The 25,000-nt window shown below is 38.3% G+C and overlaps 1 long non-coding RNA gene across 1 annotated transcript in view; it reads left to right on the forward strand.

The window, feature by feature from the left end:
- The window catches only part of LOC307006266, a 51,399-nt gene that overhangs the window by 4,096 nt on the left and 22,303 nt on the right, over positions 1 to 25,000 (forward strand). The window contains exons 3-4 of the long non-coding RNA XR_013799430.1: positions 11,798 to 11,902; positions 12,071 to 12,152. This is a non-coding gene — a long non-coding RNA (uncharacterized lncRNA). The remainder of the gene's footprint in view (positions 1 to 11,797; positions 11,903 to 12,070; positions 12,153 to 25,000) is intronic.

The raw sequence follows: 25,000 nt of genomic DNA on the forward strand, positions 1-25,000 counted from the left end.
ACACCAGACGATGAATACGGCTCTTATCTAGCGAAACCATCGTCATTTCAAAAATAAATAAACAAGTTTAAGTTTTATAAGCACAAGCGCTCGCCTTGCTCTGTTCTGTGATGCGCGTTCGTGACGTCACGTGATACGCAGTTACGCTGTAAAGGTCACGCTTGACGAGTCAGTGTTTACAGATGTGCGGACGGAGGACCATACACACATATTCAAATGTCTTTGTGTCAGTTTATCGGTTAAAATGCCCATTGCATGTGCGTATCCTGGTGTTGTAATATTAAAAAGCCTAAAAGAACATTTTCGTCAGGACAGACAATATTGACTTTTCATAGAAGCGTGAGACAAACGCTTTTGTGTAAACTGACACAAAGACATTTGAATATGTGTGTATGGTCCTCCTTCCGCACATCTGTAAACACTGACTCGTCAAGCGTGACCTTTTCAGCGTAACTGCGTATCACGTGACGTCACGAACGCGCATCACAGAACAGAGCAAGGCGAGCGCTTGTGCTTATAAAACTTAAACTTGTTTATTTATTTGTGAAATGACGATGGTTTCGCTAGATAAGACCCGTATTCATCGTCTGGTGTCGTTTAAAGCCCGTTGAAGCGGCGCTGACACTGTCATCTGGACCTTGACCCGTTTGGGGCCCATTGACGTCCATTATATGGAGAAATGTGTTCATCAAAAACCTTCATTTCTTTTCCACTGAAGAAAGAAAGACATGGACATCTTGGATGACATCGGGGTGAGTTTTAACTTTAAAAGTGAACTAATCCTTTAAATTGTGAATCGTTTTGCTTGTGTGTTGTGTGTGACTGTGCACCAGCGAAACACACACCAACCAAATGACACGAGCTCGGCGGTCAAACACACACAACAAAAGAGCAGAGATGGTGTATACATCGGGACAAGATGGCTAACTATGCAAGCTGATGTGTAGAAAATGTTTCGCTTGTTTAGTTGAAGCTTTTTTTTTAGTCACCTGTTACTTTTTAAAACTACTTAAATGAGGTTTTTACCAAACAAAGTGCACCTTAACGTGTGTGTTGCTGTGTAATTAACCTGAGAAACCGGAATAATACCCCTGAACTCAAAGTGAATAGAATAGCAATTAACCCGGCCATGCGCCGTTTGTTTAGTGAATTACGTCCAGGTCACGATGTGAAAAGTAAAGGTTGAGCCGGCCTGATAACCTAGATCTCATCCAGTAAAAAAAAAAGGTCATATTGATGAATTTATGTGTGTTTTTCACAGCGCCGATCATCACCGAGGATTATTTCAATGCTCTGGTTCTCCAAGGATCTGGTGTCTCTGCTACTTGTCGAGCTGAAGCGTCATGTTTGCATCTGTCTCTACTCCATGCTTAATTCAAAATCCGTGTGTCTGATTTAAAAGCACGACTGCAGGTCCTTCATCAACACTTAAAACTTGTGAGACTGTGTGCCTTACCTATAAAAAGTGGAGGAAACAGTAAAGCCGGCGACGTATTGTTAAGTGTGCTTCTCTCTTCTCACTCTCTCCATAATGAAGCATTCATTATGATTATTTTATAGGCCTGAAGTTTTTAAAAACTACAAGAATGCATTACTCTGCATAATGAACAGCTGTTGTGGCAACAAGCACATACATTATGCATAAAAAATTATTTCAATTTTGATTGTAGATGCTGATTTATTGAGACAAGTCTAGCTTACTGCCGTAATGGAGTTGGGATATGCTTCTGTTGTGTTATTTCCATAATTAATAACGGGAAGCGCGTTATATGCATGCTTCGTATTTATGTCGAATCGCACTTGAGCCATAATAAATACGGGCTTGCGTTCGAGCTTAAAGCCGAAGTGTGTTAATTATGCATCCGACCACAACTACCAAATAATACATATTTCACTCATTTTAAAAGTATCCGTGTCTCTTTTTTTTTTTTTTTTCGCTGCGAAGTGAAATGTTCTTTTTTTTCTGCGAAGGTGAGAAGAAGTAAGAGAAATGCAGTGTTACGACGCGGCTCTGTGGGGAAGAACTTGTCATTTGCATGAAAACTGTGAATTGAGCTGGCAGTGCCAGTTGACTGTCGGGAGGCCGTAATTGCGCTAATATGATGTTTGTGATTTCCACGGAAGCTTTAGGAGTCGAGGTGAAGTCTCCATCCCGAGGTCCACGTGCACTTTTCCTCACGGTTTACTGCCACATGGGAAAGAGGCAGAAGAATTAATGATTTTGAAGACACGTCGTTGATAAATAATAGATTCTGGCCCCAAGGATGGTTAGGAGCAGAGTAAAAGACTAATAAATCATTTGTGCCGCTGCTAGTTGTCACTTTGGATTATTTCTGGCTCTGTGATAAACTGCTGCACCTGCCAGCTGCGGGTTTGAGCCGGACTCTCCACACAACTATAGCCACCCTTTCCTCAGGAATATCCTGAGTTATTCTGAGTCTGGAGTCTTGTGTGAAATTATATTCCCGGGAGATTATCCCAAACGAGTTTAGTGATGAAGTGTGGCACTTTAAAAGTATATGACCTAACAGGGGTCTGGTATTATCCCCACGGGACCAGAACACGCCTGCCAGTCACTTAACTGGGTTGTGTTTATAGGTTTAGGAAATTAAGTGTGTTTTAGTAGTGTCTTTATTCCAGCGGAGGATAGAGACGTGTGTGTGTGTGTGTGTGTGTGTGTGTGTGTGTGTGTGTGTGTGTGTGTGAAGGCCCACACAGAATATGCACATACTTTTTCTGTGTTGATGGGAAATATGATTTGATTAAAATATGGTCAAATGCGTGCACAGTTGTGGCGTGCACAGTTGTGGTAGATGAAGGAATTTTGTTTTAAAATAAATTATGGATTTTTATAAAAATTTCAGTGAAATTTCTATGGATTTGGTGCTATTTATTCAAAATATTTAACAAATCAAATTTATATGAACACACACACACACACACACATATATATAATATTTAAGAATATAAAATGTAAACATTTGTATTAATATAATGTATGGTTTATATTTGATTATATATTGAAAATTTATTTGATTTATTTTATATATGGCATTTTATTTTTATTCAAAATATTTAACAAATACATTTTTTTTAATATATATATATATATACATATATATACATGTGTAGTTAAATATAATATATAATTAATTTTATAAAATACAATTATCCAAAAATAATTTTAAAAAATATATTTAAACATTTGAATTAATATAATTGAATGTAATATTTAATATTTTATTTATTTTATATTTGTATACACAACACAGACATTTATTTTAAAACGTTTATATTATATACACACAGCTATTTTTAACATTAAAATGTTTCATTTATTGCTAGAAATGTTTTCACAAAATAAGAGTCTTTTTCTTTTTAAATATAGAAATGTCGGGCTGCACATTCTCTGGAGTTGGTCGAGCAGATCTATTGTAGGCCTACAGTATGTAAAAAATATATTTTCTTTCTCCTTCATGAAGTTCAACTGGTAGCACGCGGCAATAACTTCACCAATGTCACGAGTTTGAGTTTTAAAATCTACATCCAACGCAGAATGCACACTTCAGATGCATAACTCTAAACGTTTCTCCCTTGTTAATCGCACGTCTTGAATAATTATTTGCACGCCGGCTTGTTTTCGAGCACTGGTTACTTCTCGCCCTCAGGGGATCGACGGCGATAACAAACCCTCGAGCATCAAACCCCGAGAGTCGTCGTCGTCCTCAGGGGACGTCTGCGCACGTGACGCCAGATCTTACCCTCCACGTTTCAAAAGAAAGTGATTCAAATGTTAATTAACTGTTACTTATAGCCGACGACCTCCAGCGCGTTTGCCACCTGTGCCGGAATGAGGCGAAATGGCCCTTGAAGCCTGGAAGTGTTGAGCAAACAGTCCTCGGCACAAGGTGCAATCACTGCTCGCTGAGACGGAGGGAGAAAACCCCGCGTCTGCTGCGCGCTCAATCTTATTAGGTAATGACAGAGTAGGAGGTAATCAAGTTGAGATTGTGTCTTTCTCAGAAAGAGGACAAAAGGAAGCACTGGAATGGAGGAGCTCATTCCCAGTGATGAGATGAATGTAAAAGCAAATTGAAAGCTGAACATTTTCCACGCGTGGATCTCTCTTGAAAAAAACGTCCTTCCTTTCTTCGGCCCCCCGAATTAGTTCCTTCAGAACCTGTTAAGGGTTGAAAGGAAATAATATGTTGTGAATTGTCTTCTCTCTGAACTGATTAAGTCAATGCTTATAATCATAGCTCCTTAAAAAACATGTCTAGTGTCAACCCATCTCGCCCTTTTTTTATGAACATATAAATTACACTGATTAACACTGTTGAGCACTGCTATGTATTTTCACTTTTATTTCAATACAACAGATTGCATATTGTAGCGATGTGAAAATATGTTACGAGGTGTAAAAATGTCTTTTTAATTCTGTGCGGCAACAACACGTTGCCATTGTTAACATTCAGAGACGTGTCAGGACGTCCATATTTTGTCACACATTGAAATGAAACCAGAGACGGTGTGCTTGGCAAGAAGCCCATCAGTGTTTACCACACCGCCACCAGAACTGCACCGCACGCGTTTGTGTTTCAGGGCTTTTGCTTTGTTTCCTTCCAGAGAAACACTTGCGCCCATTTACCAGATGCCAGAACTAGTTCTCGGCTGGAGAAAAAACACTATTTCCTTTGCTGGTCCGGTCCGGTTGGGTCCTGGTTTAACTGGTGGACCGACATAATTAGTGAGTTAAAGTTTATTTCGGTCAACTTCAAAAAAAAAGAAAAAAAGAAAGAAAAACAATTCAAAAGCAAACATAGAAACAAAATTTAAATTACAATGAAAACAATATTTGAAAAAAAAAAAAAATTAGCTTATGCTTATTCCTTTTTACATATCTCTTATTTAGCACACACACATCCCAAAATCATCTTGCGTTCAATGACTAAAGAAAAAGAAGCTAAATTCATTCTGCTTTGTATAATGTAATCTTTTTTTTTCTTAAAACTACTTGCATGTTTTTAGTTAATCATCGAGACTATTCCAATCATAATCATATATAATCATGTTGCTGAGGATAATTTTGGCTGTTTTAAAATATTTTCTTAATATGCAGATACATTTATAGACATTTGAAGTCTCATGATCCTTCAGAAATTATTCTAATATGATGATTTTCTGCTCGAGAAACATTTATGATTATTATCAATGTTGAAAACATCAGTTTTTGCTGCTTGACATTTTTGTGGAAACTATACCATTAAAACATTTGTGGTATGATATTTTAAAAAAGAGAGTTTAATACAAAAATTTTTTTTGATTTTGTAACATTATAAATGTCTTCACTATGTAATAAATGCTGTTCATTGGACTTTCTATCCATCAGAGAATCCTGGAAAAAAAAGTACATAATATCCATAAAAATGTTAAGCAGCAAAAACTGTTTTTAACATTGATGATAATAATACACTTAAAAAAAATGCTGGGTTGTTTTAACCCAAATTTGGGTCAAGTATGGTCAAACCCAAACGTTGGATCAAAAAGGCAATTTAAAAATGTAACCCAATGGCTGGGTTTGTCCATATTTGACCCAAAATTGGGTTAAAACAACCCAGCATTTTTTAGTGTATGGATCATAAATGTTTCTTGAGCATCAGATCTTCATATTATCCTGATTTCTGAAGGATCATGTGACACTGAAGACTGGAGTAATGATGCTGAAAACTCAGCTTTGATCACAGGAATAAATTACACTTTACTATATATTCACATAGAAAACAGCTATTTTAAATTATAATAATATTTCAAAAATGTTACCGCTTTGACTGTACGTTTGATTAAATAAATGAAGCCTTGGTACGCATAATAAACGTATTTTACACGTGTATAATTGTAATTATTTTAAAATGTAAAAATACATGTTATAAAGCACGTTTCCTCCAGAAGTTGTGCCGACGGTGTGCAGGTCTGTGTTCGGTCGGCCCGGTGGAGTTGTTCATAAGCAGAGCTGCATTAATTGGCGGTGTCACGGCCTTCACCGCAGCTTTCACGCTTCACTCCCCGTCTAATGTAAATTAGAGGCTACACAAGTTATCCATTTGAGATATCGAGCTGGTATAGAGATAAAGCCGTGCACTTACTCTCCGCAGGAGCCCGGGGACCACGCTCCGTTTATCTGTCGCCTGCATTACTGCACACACACACACTCGCTGCAGGTGCCATCAAATATTCAACGCTAACCTCCTTTCCTTTACTGACCAAACCAAACCAAAGTGGTCACTTGGGCCCCGAGGAGAGGAGAGGCCAGGAGCTTTTCTCCTCCTCAATTCTCCTTTATTCCCAACAAAAACAAAGCGTGCGCGTCTGGAGCGGGCCTTCTTTCGGGAGCGCTATAAGTGAACCTGGACCACAAAATGGTCATATGGGTCAATTTTTTTAAAATTGAGATTATACATCATATGAAAGCTGAATAAATAATCTCTCCATTGATGTGTGGTTTGTTAGGATAGGACAATATTTGGTCGAGACACAACTATTGAAAATCTGGAATCTGAGGAGCAAAAAAATGTAAACATTGAGAAAATCTCCTTTAAAGTTGTGCATTTATGTTCACGATTGTGCTGCATTCACTCACAAAAATACATGTTTTATATATTTACGGTTGGACATTTACTAAATATCTTCATGGAACATGATCTTAATATCCTCATGATTTTTGGCATAAAAGAAAAATGGATAATTTTGACCCATACAATGTATAGTTGGCTATTGCCACAGATATACCCGTGCGGCTCCAGACTGTGTGTGTGATCCAGGGTCACGTGATATCAGGACTGTGATATGAAGAGTGTGCAAAATTACATATTTTAGCAACTGTGTGAAAGTGAAAAGCACATAACAGGCACAATAAACATATCAGTTCATATGCGTCACATGACTAAACGTGCGTCATCATTTTAAATTCATCCGTTTTCACAGTCAGAAAACGGCGTTTTCATATATATATAAAATGATCCTGCCACATATCCACATGTTTTCAAAAACCTGAATTTTCGCAGGATAAAAAACGGCGTCTCTGTGTGGACAAAAAGCCAAAACAGAGAGGAAAAATGTTTTCTAACAAAAATGTTTTAGTGCGGACAAGGCCTTAGTTCAGTGCTTTTAACTCTTTTCCCCGCCAGCGTTTTTTTCAAAACCACCAGTATTTTTGATAATTTTCACAAAAATGTCATGGCCCCAAGAATATTTAGAAATTTTATATTTAAAATGATCCTGCCACATATCCACATGTTTTCAAAAAGCTCAATTTTCGCTATTTAATGGCCCCAGAATATTTTGTTGTGTGAATATCTGAACATTCAATATATCAAAAGAAAGAACAGAGCCCCTACTCAAAAAAAAAAAAACATTTTATTCTAGCTTCATGCATTCTTTTTTTATCAACACTTGAACGTGAATGTGAAAAAAAGCACAAAACTGAAGAAAAAACACACAATTGTGTCAGATTATGTCTGGATTGAATTGAGAACGATGATCAAAACACAGATGGAGTCCATCAACACCTCACATTTATATGATTTATATGCCGTTTAATGTTGATGATCGTGTTATTTTACATATGCTTCTGCTTACGTATGCTATCGCTTGTTTCTGCTTCTTTTTTCATTTCTGCCTGTGTTTAGATCCAGAGATTCAGAATATGTGTAATAGCGCCCTCTACCGCATAACGGTGAAAACACGGAAAGCCGGAAAATTCGGTCAATGGCGGGGAAAGAGTTAAATGTTATCATCAGAGCGCTCATCTCACACACCATCAAGGCCTTAGTTTAGTGCTTTTAACTCTTTCCCCGCCAGCGTTTTTGATCATTTTCATACGCATCTGCTTAACACTAGAACTACCGGAATTACAAAACTACTAGAACGACCATAGCGGTCATTTTGACCGTTTACTTTGACGTTCATATGGCCGCACTGAACGTCATTTTCGTCATGTCATATCTACATTGGAACCTTCTTTTTATGTTTTCCAATGAAGCTTTTAATTCCTGTCATCATGTTATGACGCTATCGCTCTTAAAACAACAATGTTACGGTAGGTAGGCTAATAATAAAGACAAGGACACAACATTTCAATTCAAATGTGAAAATGTATTTTCCAGCCTAATTGATAAATATTTTCTTTGTACAATAAAAAAAAATCTTATGATACAATAACTTATAACATATAAAATAACAAAAACACTATAAACATTTGAATACATTAAAACTTTCATGGACACGTATGCAGCACACTCCAGTACTTACACACACAAACAGGCTAAGAAAAAACATGAACATTAGCTAAACAAGAAAACTATCAATAATGTGTGCGGTAAAAATGACCACTATGGCCATTCTAGGTAGAAATAGTCAGAACTGTTTTGTGATTTTAATAAAATAACAGTGTCCGAATAAAATATACACTTAGTTAGGAACAGTCCTACAGCCAAATTGGACTTTCTATCCATCAGAGAATCCTGGGAAAAAAAGTGCATAATATCCAGAAAAATCTTAAGCAGCAAAAACTGTTTTTAACATTGATGATGATAATACACTCAAAAAAAATGCTGGGTTGTTTTAACCCAAATTTCGGTCAAATATGGACAAACCCAAACGTTGGATCAACAAGGCAATTTAAAAATGTAACCCAATGGCTGGGTTTGCCCATTTTATCATATCTTATTATTTAATCAAACGTACAGTAAAAGCAGTAAAATATATAGTAAAGTGTAATTTATGCCCAAAATTTTATTTTAACAAAGTTATTACACTGAAACGGTCAAAATGACCGTCTTGGGAGTTCTAGTGTTAAATATGCTATCACTTGTTTCTGCTTCTTTTTCGCCTGTGTTTTGATCAGGAGATTCTGCACTCTTTCAGAAGATGCGTAATAGCGCCCCCTACTGTATAACACGGAAAGCCGGAAAATTCGGTCAATGGCGGGGAAAGAGTTAAATGTTATCTTGTGTTATTATCATCATAGCACACATCAATCCTCAGGCCCGTTCGAAACACACGACAGCGCCTCCATCGGCACTACAGACGAGGCTTTGGCTTCTGCCGGACACACACACACACACACACACAGAGGAGTGACAGCAGGCCGATGTACTTCTGCTCGGTGACACGCGCCTAATCTGATAACGAATGGGGACAGGTTGCGTTCCCGTACCTGGCAAGTACTTCCCAACCTGCGTGCGTGGATTTCCTCGGATAAGAGCCGTGTTGGCAACCGCTGGGATCCTCTGGAGAATAGTTATAGGGTGATTAATCATTGTTTAGGCGCGGAGTGTGTGGGAAGAATGGGAAAGCGGCGTTTCACACCTCTGAGGCAATTAATCCCTGTGATCTCCACCAGGTTTGTCTTGTAGATAAGTCAGGGTACAAAACTGTTCCTAATTTATCAACCCACTCATGCCATCCGGCATAAAACACACAATTTATTTCCAATCATTTATAGTCAAATTTTAAAAAGAGTGACTTTGCCACATCCAAGTGTGCCTTATATTAGCTTCATATAAACTAAGTACCCGAGATTACAATGGGAATCTTGTTTTATTGTGCACATCTGGTCGAGTCACAATGCATTTTCTCATTTGCAAGCTAAATTTTGGAGTGAATGTGGCATAAATCATTTTACTAATAAGAAGCATAAGTGACATGAAGTCATCTCGGAACAAAGGAAGAACATATGGCCTTAAAATCGTAACCTATGCGTGAGGAAGATCTGTTCTCAAAAGAGGAAATTATCCTCCGTGCTGGAGAATCTCTTGAACTTTAATCTGATAATCCTGAACAAAAGTGGCATCGCTTTAATAAAATCATAAAGCAGCAGCACAACGGTTCTCAACACTGATAATAATCAGAAATGTTACCAAAAATCCTCATATTATAGTGATTTGTGAAGGATCGTGTGACACTGAAGACTGGAGTAATGATGGAGCTTTAGATCACAGGAATAAATGACACTTTACTGTATATTCACTTAGGAAACAGATGTTTTAAAGCGCCAAAATATTTCTCAATTTAAACCAACTTTTCTTTGTTAGGGAAACGTCTACGAGTAACGGCGTATCTCATTTGCTCTGTTTCAAACGAGGAAATTCTCCTTGACTCTCGATTAAACGGCACGTATCACATCAACACTTAAACCCAGACGTTATAAGATCACAAAGGCATATTCTTTGAGAAGGCTTCGCTATATAGTGATGGATGGACTAAAAATGACACCATGAATTTCTTTATTATGAGCGCTTGTGCTTGTGGATTCCAAATCATATTTGCCTCCTAAAATAAAGGGGGGGGGGGGGGGGGGTGTTCGGTGCGCGTGCCAATAATAGTAAAATGCTTCGAGTTTTAATTGCATCATTACGTCCCCAATATCAGCAGCTCGCCTGCCAATATCAATATTGCCAAGGCATGGGTGGAATATAGATGGCCCAGGGTGAGCGTGGGTATCCTCAGTGTGCCAGCTTCATCTCTCCTGCCGCCGAGAAGAGGAAAGCAAGTAGGCCGAAGATCAGCTCGTCTTTCTATTGTCCCTCTGTGTTCCCTTCATTACTGAGGCTTCTCGTCTGGCGATGGCAGCCGCGGATCTGGAGTTGCAACGCATGGGAATAGAAGTGTCCGGTGGGAAACATCGTGTTACGTGTGTGTGTGTGTGTGTGTGTGTGTGAGAGAGAGAGTGTGAGAGAGAGAGTGTGTGTGAGAGAGTGTGTGTGAGAGAGTGTGTGTGTGAGAGAGTGTGTGTGTGTGTGTGTGTGTGTGTGTGTGAGAGAGTGTGTGTGAGAGAGTGTGTGTGAGAGTGTGTGTGTGAGAGAGTGTGTGAGAGTGTGTGTGTGTGTGTGTGTGTGTGTGAGAGAGAGAGTGTGTGTGAGAGAGTGTGTGTGAGAGAGTGTGTGTGAGAGAGTGTGTGTGAGAGAGTGTGTGTGAGAGAGTGTGTGTGAGAGAGTGTGTGTGAGAGAGTGTGTGTGAGAGTGTGTGTGTGTGTGTGTGTGTGTGTGTGTGTGTGTGTGTGTGTGTGTGTGTGAGAGAGTGTGTGTGTGTGTGTGTGTGTGTGTGTGTGTGTGTGTGAGAGAGTGTGTGTGACAGCGTGTGTGTGAGAGAGTGTGTGTGAGAGTGTGAGAGTGTGTGTGTGTGTGTGTGTGTGTGTGTGTGTGAGAGAGACAGTAAAAGCTGAGATCTCCTACAGTGAGGATCAGCCAGCTGTTCCCCACGAGGGAAATGGGTTAATAAACTCACAAAATTATATATTTTTTGAAAATGTAAAAATGCAGAACGTTTTGTGTGATGGGTAAGTGTAGGGGTCGGGTTAGTGTGTGTGTGAGAGAAGAGTAGGGTTAGTGTGTGTGTGTGTGTGAGAGAGAGAGAGAGAGAGAGAGAGAGAGAGAGAGAGAGAGAGAGAGAGAGAGAGAGAGAGAGAAGAGTAAGTTTAGGGTTAGTGTGTGTGTGTGTGTGTGTGTGTGTGTGTGTGTGTGTGTGAGAAGAGTAGGTTTAGGGTTAGTGTGTGTGAAATGGGTAGTGTGTGTGTGATGGGTAGGGTTAGTGTAAGGGGACAGAATATACAGTTTGTACAGTATAAAAACCATTACGTCTATGGAGAGTCCCCACGTGTGTGTGTGTGTGTGTGTGTGTGTGTGTGTGTGTGAAGGAGTTGACGGAGGTGCTGGTGTACAGTAGTTGTTGACAGAAACCCAAACACAGGAAGGGAACATGACAGTGCAGAAGATCTGAACACACACTGCTCTTCTGACAGATGCATTCTGGGATTGCACAGAGGATCCACACTGACTTTCAGCTTGAGCACGACAGGCCAGGACACAACAGTGGGACAACATGACAACTCATTTTGTTTTCCCAGGTCAAGCTTTATTTATTTATTTGGTTGCAAAGCATTACTGCAAAAAATATCTATACAATAAAATCTATTTATTGCTATGCATTAGTGCATTTTTTTATTTTTTTTTATTACATATATGATGTATTATTATTAAATTGGGTTTAATTTTGATTTTGATTGTATTCCTAGAATCCCAGGGTTGCAGAAAATCAAAACAAACCGTTGTGTAAAAGTCCAGAGGAAGCGGCGGGTCAGAAGTGAAGCGCACATGGTGAGTTTCCCATTCATTCACACTGCTTATTAATGTGCATTATGGATGTGCATCTCCATAACTGAGGCCGATGCGATGCACATCTCGATGCATAGCCAACGATACGATACATTAACAATACATATTATGATGCGATGCGATGCAATACGATTCACTTCTATTCAACGTGATGCGATTCAATGGAGAATAATATGATGCTATGCAATTCAATATGGTATAGATAGTTCACTTGTATTTATTTTGTTTAGACATACAGCAAATCATAAAGTAGCTTACAGTATGCGCCATCTGACTTTTAACGCATGGCTCTTTCACAAAATATTTGGTTTTCACAAAGCCAAAAGATTAAATAAAAACAGACATTCTTGTCCTGTCCCGTCTCCAGTTACACCTTTAACAATGAAACAATTTAAGGATGCTCAGAGATAAACCATAAAGAAATGTTCCGTAACTTGCCAGCAGATCATGTGATTTCAGCAGTCAGGCTAACAGTGTCCCGAAAGCAGGTGTTGTTTTAACATAAACAATAATACAACCTTTCACAAACAGGTCTTTCATAACTGTATTCAAATGTAAAAACTATATATATATGAAAAACTATTATTGGCAGTCACAGGCTTCTGTAAACCAGATTCAACTTTTTTTAACGTTTTTTTGAAGTAGGGCTTATTCACCGTCTTTCCTACATTTAGATAGGTGGGCAAATGCATTTTTGTCTCAGTGCATGCATTGTTTTAGTTTGGCAGGGTCGCCGTTAGCTTAGCTTAGCATAATGAATGGAATCCTTTGTTGCCAGCTAGCATGTCCTGAGTAAAAGTGATAAAAAAAACACCTAATTACTTCTTGTGGCCTGCGTATTCACATCGAGTACAGATAGCGATGCAGATTAAGACTAGGCGATTTAACGCAGCAGTTACATAATAAAATATTGGTCACTTTCTAAATAGTAAAAGTATAGTGCATCTGCTAATAATTATGTATGAATAAATCGTTTTCACCGATGCAGATATGTTAGAAACGATGCATCGCGATACAAATGCCAATTGTATCCGATGCACACTTATTTAAACCGATGCATCGCATCTTTAGCTTTTATGCGAATCAGTGAATCTTAGCATCCCTACTGTGCATGTGTCATTGGTGTAGCCTTGTTTAATGCAAAAGTAAAAGGTTTTATTAACACCAGAGAAAGATATCCCCGATAAAAGGCACAAACACCCTCCAGTGTGTGGATGTAAACACTTGATCCACACACACACACGCTGATGAAGAGGCTATAGGCCAGAGAGTGAGATAAAGCCAGCTGTCGCGAGACGTTCAGTGTTGAGCGATGCGCTAAGACTCACTTGTTTAACTTCTTTGTTGTTTTCCGCTGTATTGGAGGCTCTCGAGCGCTCTGTCACTCTTAATTAAAATGTTGTTTACATATTAATTCCATTTTAAACACAGTCATATAGTTTTGATGATAACAGATGGCACGGTGAGATAATGGAGGGGTTAGTGCGGAGAGAGATTGCACATGATTTATTAAGATTTGCTTTATTAGCGAGGCCCAGACATAAACGCGTTATTGCGGCCAACCTCAACTTTCTCCCAGACTGAGAGCGTTTGTTCCCGAGCTCATCCGCACTCGCACACGGCATCTGCCGGTTTCAGGAGGAGCGCTCTCGGATGAAGTGTTTTTCTCGCTCGAGTTATGAAGGAAAGGGGTCAGCGATATTGTGATTGAATGTTTGCCACGCAGAAATGATTTCTGAGCATGGGTAGTTAACTTGCCGTGTTGCATTGCTCATTTAAAAGCATTGATTTATGTTTATGTTTTGTAAGGGATCGGCGGAGGAAATATTTGCACAAAAGCAGCTCGCCGTCATTGTCTTTTTTATCCCCCCCCCCTGATTTGTTTGATTGGTTGTGGTTTTACCTTTGTCTTCTATTGTTCGTGTTTTGAGATAACAAGCAGAATGCGCTCGTCTTCGGTCTGACGTTTCTGGAGAGGATCAGGGATCGTTCAGTGTAATCTGGAGAACATCACTGACCTCAATAGAGACGAGAGGGGATCGTTTCTTTAATACTGATATCTCCAGTTCCTCAACTGTGAGCAATGCTGGCCCTGTGAACTATAAACTAATACTCTTCACAACACTCTCACTAGTGTGATTTTTATACTTGCACACATTACAGGAGAAATCTGTTCTGTTTCACCATCATCTACAATTAGGCTTTTCTGTCATTCTAGTGGAAATTACATTTTAGATATTTTCGGAATAAAAGGGCATCATTTTCATCTTGGTATGGTTAATTTCATAGCATAGTATGGAACTTAAGTATAAAATATTCTGATAATTATCTTTATGCTTTCGTGTCCTTATTACAATTGCATAAACTTTTAATAAAACCTTATAGCGGCAAAAGTGTTAATTGAGATGGAAATTATTACCATTAACTTGTTATAATATATATATATATATATATTATATAACAAGTTAATGGTAATAATATGTATATATATTATTATTTTTATTTTATTTTTTTATTAAGTTTTATATTGCTATTTAATATATCATACATTTATGTAAATGTAACACTAATGCGCTATATGTATATATATATATATATATATATATATATATATATATATATATTAGGGGTGTGCAAAGCAGCCGATATTTGTATCTGTATTTGTATTTGTTGAGGGGGGAAAAGTATTTGTATTTGAGTAAAATTCAAAATAGGCGAAAAAAAAAAATGCGTTACACTTCTAATTTACGTTATAGTGTAAGTATTCTTTAATTATATCCATTATAATAATTATGGATATGCAATATTGGTTGATGTTTTTCCATAAATCCAGCAATGAAACAAGGAACGTCATTGAAAAGAAAATAACATAACAGCCATTAGGCTACGTTACCTCATCCATGGTTAAACCAACAACTATAAAATACCATTGTGAACATTATGAAGCCTACAGCTTACATCTTGCTGTCTGCAAAAGACAGAGTAACTTAAACGTACCATATAACTCCCACACGTGCATACAATTCGACACAACTACACAAGCATTTTTAACCTTTTTAACCGAACGTTGACGTTACTCTGTAAACAGCCTATTGTCTAAATTACCGCGCTAAACAGCTGACGTAAACAGAGCGAACATGAGCAGACGTCAATAATGCAGCGCAATGGAATAATCTCCCGATCAAACTCCGCTTCTCGAAACGAAAGTTATAAACTGCCTCAGGAACCCAGTTAAGGTACAAAAATCTATTCAACAAAAATAGTGATGGAGTTAAGTGTTTTTTCGCTCAGCTCCTCTCTGTTGCTGTGTGGAGCAGGCTGTGTCTGTCACTCACTCACTCATCCGGGCGTGCACTGCGGTCTCATGAGGAAACGCAGCTTTTTGATATAAAGTTTTTCCTATTCCCGAATACAAATATTTTTTAAAGTATTTGTTCGAAATAAGTATTTGTAAAAAACACGTTATTTGTGCCTTTCCGAATACCGTATTCGGGTTCGGCTCCACCCCTAATAGATATATTATAATATATATATCCAGAATCCAGAATCGGTCTGTCTTCGCCGGCCAAAGGTGGTCAGCGCAGACCACAACGATCTGCCCAGGTCTGTCGGTCCTGGGCGAGCCACATCCAATTGTGTCCCAGATCTTGTTGTAAGTCACGCCATCGGGTTGCAGGGCGTCCACGTGGCCGCTTGATGTCGATCGGCAACCAGACGGTGACTTCGCGCGTCCATCTTTCGTCCGTCTGCCGCATCAGGTGCCCGGCCCAGCGCTTCTTGGCCTTGTTGGCCAGGTCCACCGCGTCGGCCACCCTGGTCATGGCCCGCAGCTGCTCGTTGCGGACGTGGTCGATCTGTTGGACCCCGATCATGCGGTTCAGTCACGGCCAGCTTTAGCCGGTCGGCCGCCGTCGTTGTCCAGGTCTCGGCCCCGTAGAGCATGGCCGGCAGGACGGTGCTGTTGAATAGGGCGGCCCTGATGTCTGGGTCAATGGCTCTGTTGGTGGCCGTCTCGGCAATTGAGCCAAAGCTGACCCAGCCTGCTCGGCGTCGTGCCAGTTCTCGGCCAATCTTGTGGTCGGTGGTCAGCTCCTGGCCCAAGTAGATATAGCTGTCTACTTGCTGGAGCTGATGCTGGCCGACATGAAGGGTAGTGTCTGCCACCTGGTCATTGTACATCCACTTAGTTTTGGCCAGATTGATTTTGAGGCCGACCCGGGCGCCAGCCTGACTGAGCTGGTCGAGCCGCTTCTGTACATCGACCGCCGAACAGCCTATCAGCACGATGTCATCGGCAAAGCGCAGGTGATTGAGCCAGCGGCCGTTGATCTTGATGCCGACCTCGTCCCAGTTGAGCTGCCGGAAAATTTTCTCGAGGCAGGCGGTGAAAAGCTTGGGCGAGATGGTGTCTCCCTGCTTGACCCCGCGGCCGACCTCGATGTTAAGCGGCCGGTCGAACAGGGTGATGGTGGCGGCGCAGTTGCTGTTCAGCTCCTGCAGGAGGGCCACGTGCTCGTCACCCATGCCTTGTTGTTGGAGGGCGAGCAATATATGTATGTGTATATACATTTTATGTATTACATTTATTATAATGTATAAATATAATATAGTAAACAATAAAAATAATTTAAAAATGTATTGTGTAAAAGCTATTTATATAAATTATATATTTTTTATTATAATTGAATACATATAATATACATTCTACATGTATAATATTATAATTTATACATTATAAAAAATCATATATTATAATATATGTATTATAAATATTATAAAAGTATTATTTTTATATATATATATATATATATATATATATATATATATATATATATATACATGCATATATATATATATATATATATATATATATATATATATATATATATATATTATAATAAATAATATTAGTATACATTTATATAAATATTTTTTTTAATTGTTTAATGTGCTATTAGCAAAATAAAAATATTTTTATGATGGATTTTAGCTAATTTCAATATTGAAAGTAAAAAATAAAACCTTCATATAACAATAATAAGTGTAAAAACTGGACATAAATGCCTGCAGTCGAAGAACATTGTGTGTTGCTTGTGATTTTAAGAAATGCTGTGACCTTCACTAGCTCTCAGGTTAGTGTGTGTGATCTCGCTGTGTGTTGTTGTTGTGTCTCTGGATGATAGTGTATGATAGATGGAGTGGATCCAGGACATCTCGATCGACAGCTGTTGATTGCTCTGGAAATCGAGAAAAGCTTCCAGAGCAGAACAATGAGCTCATTGCTCTCGCAGTTCAGTCGCCAACTGAGCTCTGCAGAGGAGCACTTCATGCATTACAACCACTAACATCAACACACACACATCAAAACCCTCCACTGTTCAGCACAACAATCTCCACAAGCATGTAAACACACCTGCATCTTTTCTCATTCAGTGGCATGTGCATGCACTCTTTTGTTTGTTACGAGACTAAAGAACAAACTTGCAAAAAGCCACAAGAAGCCATAATTACAGTGATTTTACGATACATCGTTTTATGTTTCTAAAATGCCTTCACCATGGTAAAATCACTGTAACACATGGCCATGAGTGGCTTATTACGATTGAAATAACAATGTATAATAAATGCCGTAGTTATTTTTGCCATGCATGAAATGGAATCTTGATGCATTATAATTATCCATTTTGGCCAATATATACATTTTAATAAAAATAATATTTATATAAATATCATTTTCACATTCATTTAGAAAATATTTTACCATTTATTACAATTTATATATATATATACATACAAACACAAAAGTATTTCACACAACAATATATTAATAATTATATTTATATAATTTTACACAATTTTTTTTTTTATAATTTCACTATTTATTAAAATGATTATAAATATATTTATGTGTGAAATATTTATGCTTTTGTGACACACGCACACTTTTATGATAATAATAAATACAATGTTATTTTCTATACATTATTATTGTTTATAATAATATTAATTATTCTCATATTTACACAATACATTTTAAATTATTTTTTATTTAACTATTTATTTATTATAAATATTCACACACGCATATATAATTTATATATTTCATTTATTCTATAAATTATCATTGCTTATAATTATATACATTTTTTATGTTCACACAATTTTTATTTTTTATTTTTTATTTGACTATTTATTTAAATGATCATGCATATATTCATATAACTGTAAACAGTGTCCTCATGACACGCCGGTGACCCTCAGTAAAGGTGTGTGTAAGGTGGGCATGTGCGCGCCGGCGTCTCGATACTTCAGCACTTTTAAACGGGGCCTGTACTTTTAAACGGGGCCTGTACTTGTTTGCTTGTTTTTTTTATTTTTTTATGAATCCATTATGATTAGAAATTAGAGACAGTGGGGTTGGGAGAAGAAACGTTGGATTGTTTTTAACAAAAATTAGCATTCTGTGAGAGATCTATCCCCAGGCTTAATTAAGGCAAATTCAGTATTCCAGTTCATCATCAGCTTTATGTAATGTTAAAAAACAAGTTCTGCTTATTGGCATCTGTTTATTTCTTATTAAAAAAGAAAACATTATACCGGGTGATTTGGCACCTTCGTAGCTTGTGCCTGGGCCTCATATTATGGGAATTCTCGGTTTGTGCGATGATTAAATGCTTAATAAAAAATTCATTGCTGTCGCCAACATCTGCATTGTAGCTCTAACGGCTCACTGGAGTGTGTGTGGCTTGTAAAGTTTCCAAACGCGCGTCGAGAACCCTGGAAAGTTCAGCGCTGAGTTTGCCTCGCTCATTACGCCGATACTCCTGCGCCTGCGATTAGACAAAGAACATCTTTAATTGCTTTAAAATCGGAATGCATGATAAGAACGGATTAATTTGATTTTTCTGTTTCTACAAGTAGCAGATGGTTTATGTCTTAGGAATGCTCATGTTGTAAAATGAGATCCCAGCTCGCCTCTGATTGGTCACTGTTAATGAAGCGTGCTGTGCTGATTATTGATTTAGAAAATGAGGATGACACCGGGATTGTGTGTGTTGTGGTAATAAATTAAAAAGCAGGGTGCTTCTTGTTTAACGGCCGCCAACGTAACTTAAATAACATGAAATATGTTTGATTCTCCAGTCAGGTGGTCTCTGGCCCATCCAAGTAATTTATTATTTATTGGGAGTTTGTATGATTTTGCTAGACGCTGCTAACAAGCAGATGGTCGACTTGACTTATTTGTGTTTTGTGTTTCTGAATGACCGATCAGGTGCATGATGGGAAATTCAATGAGCTGCTTGTCAGAGGGGAAACAATTCACTGGAGAGAGCCCACCAACGCTGTGTGAGAGAGAGAGGGAGTGTGTGTGCTCAGCTTTGTTAAGTCTCTCTCTCTCTCTATCTATCTATCTATCTATCTCTCTCTCTCTCTCTCTCTCTCTTTCTCTCTCTGTCAGTCTCTCTCGACCCCCTCCCTCTCTCTCTATCTATCTTGTATTGTTATTGGCTGTGGCACGAGCATCTGTTTCGGAGTGGCGTTCGTCTCTGCATTAATAACTTTCCACTGATGATCAGCACGCAGAAGTGCGGTCCAGTGATGGAGGTAATGTAGTCCTCTCGAGGCCTGTCTGTGTCTCTCTCGAGGCCTGTCTCTCTCTCTCTCTCTCTCTCTCTCTCTCTCTCTCTCTCTCTCTCTCTCTCTCTCTCTCTCTCTCTCTCTCTCTCTCTCTCTCTCTCTCTCTCTCTCTCTCTCTCTCTCTCTCTCTCTCTCTCTCTCTCTCTCGAGGCCTGTCTGTCTCTCTCTCTCGAGGCCTGTCTGTCTCTCTCCCGAGGCCTGTCTGTCTCTCTCCCGAGTCCTGTCTGTCTCTCTCCCGAGGCCTGTCTGTCTCTCTGTCGAGGCCTGTCTGTCTCTCTGTCGAGGCCCGTCTGTCTCTCTCTGTCGAGGCCTGTCTGTCTCTCTCTGTCGAGGCCTGTCTGTCTCTCTCTGTCGAGGCCTGTCTGTCAGGCCTGTCTGTCTCTCTCTGTCGAGGCCTGTCTGTCTCTCTCTCCCGAGGCCTGTCTGTCTCTCTCTGTCGAGGCCTGTCTGTCTCTCTCTGTCAAGGCCTGTCTGTCTCTCTCTGTCAAGGCCTGTCTGTCTCTCTCTGTCGAGGCCTGTCTGTCTCTCTCTGTCGAGGCCTGTCTGTCTCTCTCTCTCGGCCTGTCTGTCTCTCTCTCTCTCTCTCTCGGCCTGTCTTAGCTCAGGTCCACCATCTGATCTGGATACGGCCCGGATCCGGCTGATTACAGTAAACCTCGGAATAAGCAGAAAGTCTAACATTAGCGTAGATGCCATTCTTCTTATGATATAACGGATCGGAATAGACGTGAAGGACTATAATGCGTTAAGAGCTCGCTCAAGTACTGTGGAGCTAAACCAATTTGTGCTTTGTAAGTAGCCAGCAATATTTTTAAATGTATACGATGTTTAATAGGCAGCCAATGCAGTGTTGACAGAACAGGGCTAATATGGTCATACTTCCTGGTTCTGGTAAGAACTCAAGCTGCTGTGTTTTGGACCAGCTGTAGTTTGTTTATTAAGCGTGCAGGGCAACCACCCAGTAGAGCATTACAATAATCTAGCCTTGAGGTCATGAGTGCATGACCTACTGTAACTGTTCCGCATTTTTCATTGAGTGCATATGTTGTAATTTAGATATATTTTTAAGATGGAAGAATGCGGTTTTACAGATGCTAGAAACGTGGCTTTCAAATGAAAGATTGGTGTCAAAGAGCACACCCAGGTTCCTAACCGACGACGAAGACTTGACAGAGCAGCCATCAATTGTTAGACAGTTTTCTAGGTTAGTATGTGCTGAGGTTTTTGGTCCAATCTTTAGAAACACTGTTTTTTTTTAAAAGTTTTTTTAAGAATTAAGTAGTAGGAAATTACTAGTCATCCAAATTTTTATATCTTTGCATTCCGTTAATTTCTTGAATTGACAAGTTTCGTCAGGGCACGAAGAGATATAGAGCTGAGTATCATCAGCATAACAGTGAAAACTAATCCCATGCTTCCTAATAATTATCTCCTAATGGTAGCATGTACAGAGTGAACAGCAACGGTCCTAGTACTGAGCCTTGTGGTACACCATACTTTTGATCGATAAGACATCTCTTCATTTACTGCTACAAACTGATAACGGTCAGATAACTATGATTTAAACCATGCTAATGCAATTCCTCTAATGCCAACATAATGTTCGAGTCTATTTAAAAGAATGTTGTGGTCAATAGTGTCAAATGCAGCACTAAGATCGAGTAACACTAATTGAGAGATACAACCACGATCAGATGATAAGAGCAAATTATTTGTAACTGAAGAGAGCTGTCTCGGTACTATGGTACGTCTAAATCCTGACTGGGAATCTTAGGAGATACCATTTCTTTCTAAAAATGAACATAGTTGTGAGGATACTGCTTTTTCTAGTAATTTTGACAGAAAAGGCAGATTTGAGATCGGCCTGTAATTGACTAATTCTCTAGGATCAAGTAGCGTTTTTTTAATAAGAGGTTTAATAAAAGCCAGCTTAAAAGTTTTTGGTACATATCCTAGAGACAAAGATGAATTTATGATATTAAGAAGAGGATCTATGACCTCTGGAAGCATCTCTGTCAATAGCTTAGTCGAAATAACGAGTTTAGACGATTCTTCCTCTCCTATTGCAATGAATGAATGGAATTTTTCCTCAGAGATGTCTATGCGATACTGTAGTAGACTGTTGCATAGTTATAATTTTATAATAGGGTATATTTTTTCACCTGAATTTAGCATATTGACATAAAATGATAACTGCAAATCCAGCTTTCTCGGCCTGGATCCAGTTGTTTCTGTGAATTGCAGATCCATTTGCTTCTCTGTTCTGTAGCTTTCAGCAGTCTGTAAAAAATATACCTCAGATTTCTTGGGAAATCTGGTTGTACAGTCAATCTCAAAGCTCTTTCCCGGTTTAGATGTGTTTTGTGTGTTTTTCACTCCGGCCGACGGTGACGTCACACGCATAACCCTCTATCCATCCAATCATTTCCCCAAATTCAAAATCAAGCCCCGCCCTACATTTGTTCTTGCTCCAGAAGCTGTTTCACTGGGATATACGTCACAATAGGCAAAAGAAGATGAGCACAACTTGCGCTTCATGTTGACTTAGAGCTGTTTGACTGACGTTTTATTTATTAATAAAATCATTTCATATCAAATAGGTGTGAAATATAAACCGGCGCCACAACAGAAACAGATGTCTGTCGACTGAGTGTGTGCAGCATCAAAGATTGAAGTCTAGACATTATTATAATAATAATTACTGTAGAATTATCTAGTTTGTTTTGCATTTTGAGATGTTGTTTTGAAAACATGGTGAAAATATTATCTACAGTGCCATAGCAGAAGAATTTATGTTGTGAGCATACAGTTTGAAATAAATATGATTATCAATGTGAATGTGAAAAAAAAGATACTGTACATTAATATAATGCAGAGACCAAACCGTTTTTATTTTTTAATGATTTGGTTAGAAAGACTGATAAACTCAAGTTTGAATATTTATTAAAATATATACAAATTAAATTTAAATCTAAAATATGATATTTATTATCTTAAATATACACTGCTGTTAAACAGTTTGAGGTTGGTAATATTTTTGTAGCGTAGAGTAAATCTCTTTTGCTCACCAAGGCTGGATTTATTTGATCAAACATACAGTAAAAACAGTGAATTATTATTAAAATGTTCAGTCTTGTGTCACATGATCCTTCAGAAATCATTCTAATATGCGGATTTGTTTACTCGATAAACTTTTCTGATTATTATTAATGTTGAAAACTCGTGTTGTTGCTTCATATTTTTGTGGAAACCTTGATAATTTTTTTGGATTCTTTGAATAGAAAGCATTTATTTGAAATAGAATCTTCATTAATATTATAAGAATTTAATGTCTCCTTGCTGAAAAAATAATCAATTTCATTCAAAAAACATCCACAAGCTTTTGAGCGGGAATACATTATCGTGATTTTAACGGTAAAATACTCTAAAAGCGTTACTGTGAAATACTGTTCTTTGGTTAACAGAAAGTTTTCATACATACGGTGAATAACTGTGATAGATCTAACATGTAATGTAGTTTTACAGTAAAATACCGTTAAATGTACAGTTTTTGGAATTTAAAAAGAACAAGTCATTGTATAATTTACAGTGAAAAAACGTAAATTGACATTCCCACAATTCCAAAAAACCACAGCTGCCAGTTTTTTAGAGTAAATTTAACGGATTTGGTTTTACAGTGTAGGGTAAATATAAAATTAAATATAAAAACGGCAAATTAGTCAAAATAAAATAGTATTGCTTTTGTTATTTTTGTTTTGTTAGTTAACTAACAATATGTGACCTGATCCAGCAAAATGAGTCACAGTGACCCAAATTTCTAAATTTTGATTTTGGTATTAATGGAAAGAGGAGACCATAAGCGTTCAAATGACATCCTAGTCAAAGTCATACCTCGTCTGCCCTCTTTTTCCAATTGAAAATCTGAGAAAATCGCTTTTCAAGTTTTTTGCCCATTTTTTGTTGATATCTTTCAAAATCCATTGCATTTAAAGGGATAAACTATTTATTTTACAGCTTAATTTGACCAAAGACATTAATATATAACACGACATTTCTCAAATGAATAATATTTCATCTTTCTGAGGAGATCTGCTAGCTTGTCTGACAGGAGGATGACTGGACCAATCGCGTGCCAGTCAGTCGAAACGAGGCTTCCCATTGACACATAATCAGCGTTTGTGTAGATTTCTAAGCTTTTTGATTGGTTCTATACAACGTGTAACACCATATTTGGAGAGCAGAGATAGTGACGCTTCAGGGTATACCCGGCAAATGTTAATTTCCAGCGAATTTAGTAAACTTTAATAGTCATTTAAATACCTTTACTCAATTATCTGGACTACAAAACTTTGGGAGATTATTTTTGAACGTCTGTTCTTTGAAATTAGCACAAAAAAAACAACAACTATTATTTCATTGTTTTTCCACATAATCGGGCCATATCTTAAAGGTACAATATGCAATATTTTCTGCCGCTAGAGGCGCTACATTCCAGACAACTCCAGCGGCGTAGCTTGATGACGATGTAAAGGAGCGTGGAATGATGGGAACTGTCGTGTTTAACTCCACCGTGGATGTAAATCAGTCAGACGGGAATCGAAAAATCATGTTCATGGATGAGGTAAAGTTCTATTTTTATAAATGTTGCGTTTAATGACATGCTTTTATTTAATTTAAAATGAATTAACCGCAAGAAAAGTAAGGGTTAATATTAAATTGGTTATCATGTTACTGTATTTGTCGAACTCATTGTTGTGATAACGCTGCGCAGTTTTACGCGTTCTAAACAATTGTTGTAAAAGTGCATTCGAACACACACATCATTTGCCAAAAGACGGATGAATCTTTATGTATAACACATGCTATATTTATTTACATGGCCATAAACACCAGACGTGATAAACAATGTCAATAAACTAAACACAAACCTAAAGCAATAATACTTTCCTCACATAAACATAACTATTACCGAATGCTACATTTGGAATATATAAAATTGACCCGTGCGTTATTGGGACTTGTGTTTGTCGACAAAACCGGCTGCAATCGCTAAAGAATAATTGTGTTCCACAACGCCTGCGCGAAACAAGCTAACGTTTGTTGCTTGATAGACGCTACAACTACAACTTGCAACTTGCAGTGCACGCGGAAACCGAGGCTAACGCGGATATGACATCACTGACTGGCGACTC

Source organism: Phoxinus phoxinus (assembly GCF_949152265.1).
Source record: "Phoxinus phoxinus genome assembly, chromosome: 10".
In the NCBI taxonomy this organism is placed as follows: Eukaryota; Metazoa; Chordata; class Actinopteri; order Cypriniformes; family Leuciscidae; genus Phoxinus; species Phoxinus phoxinus.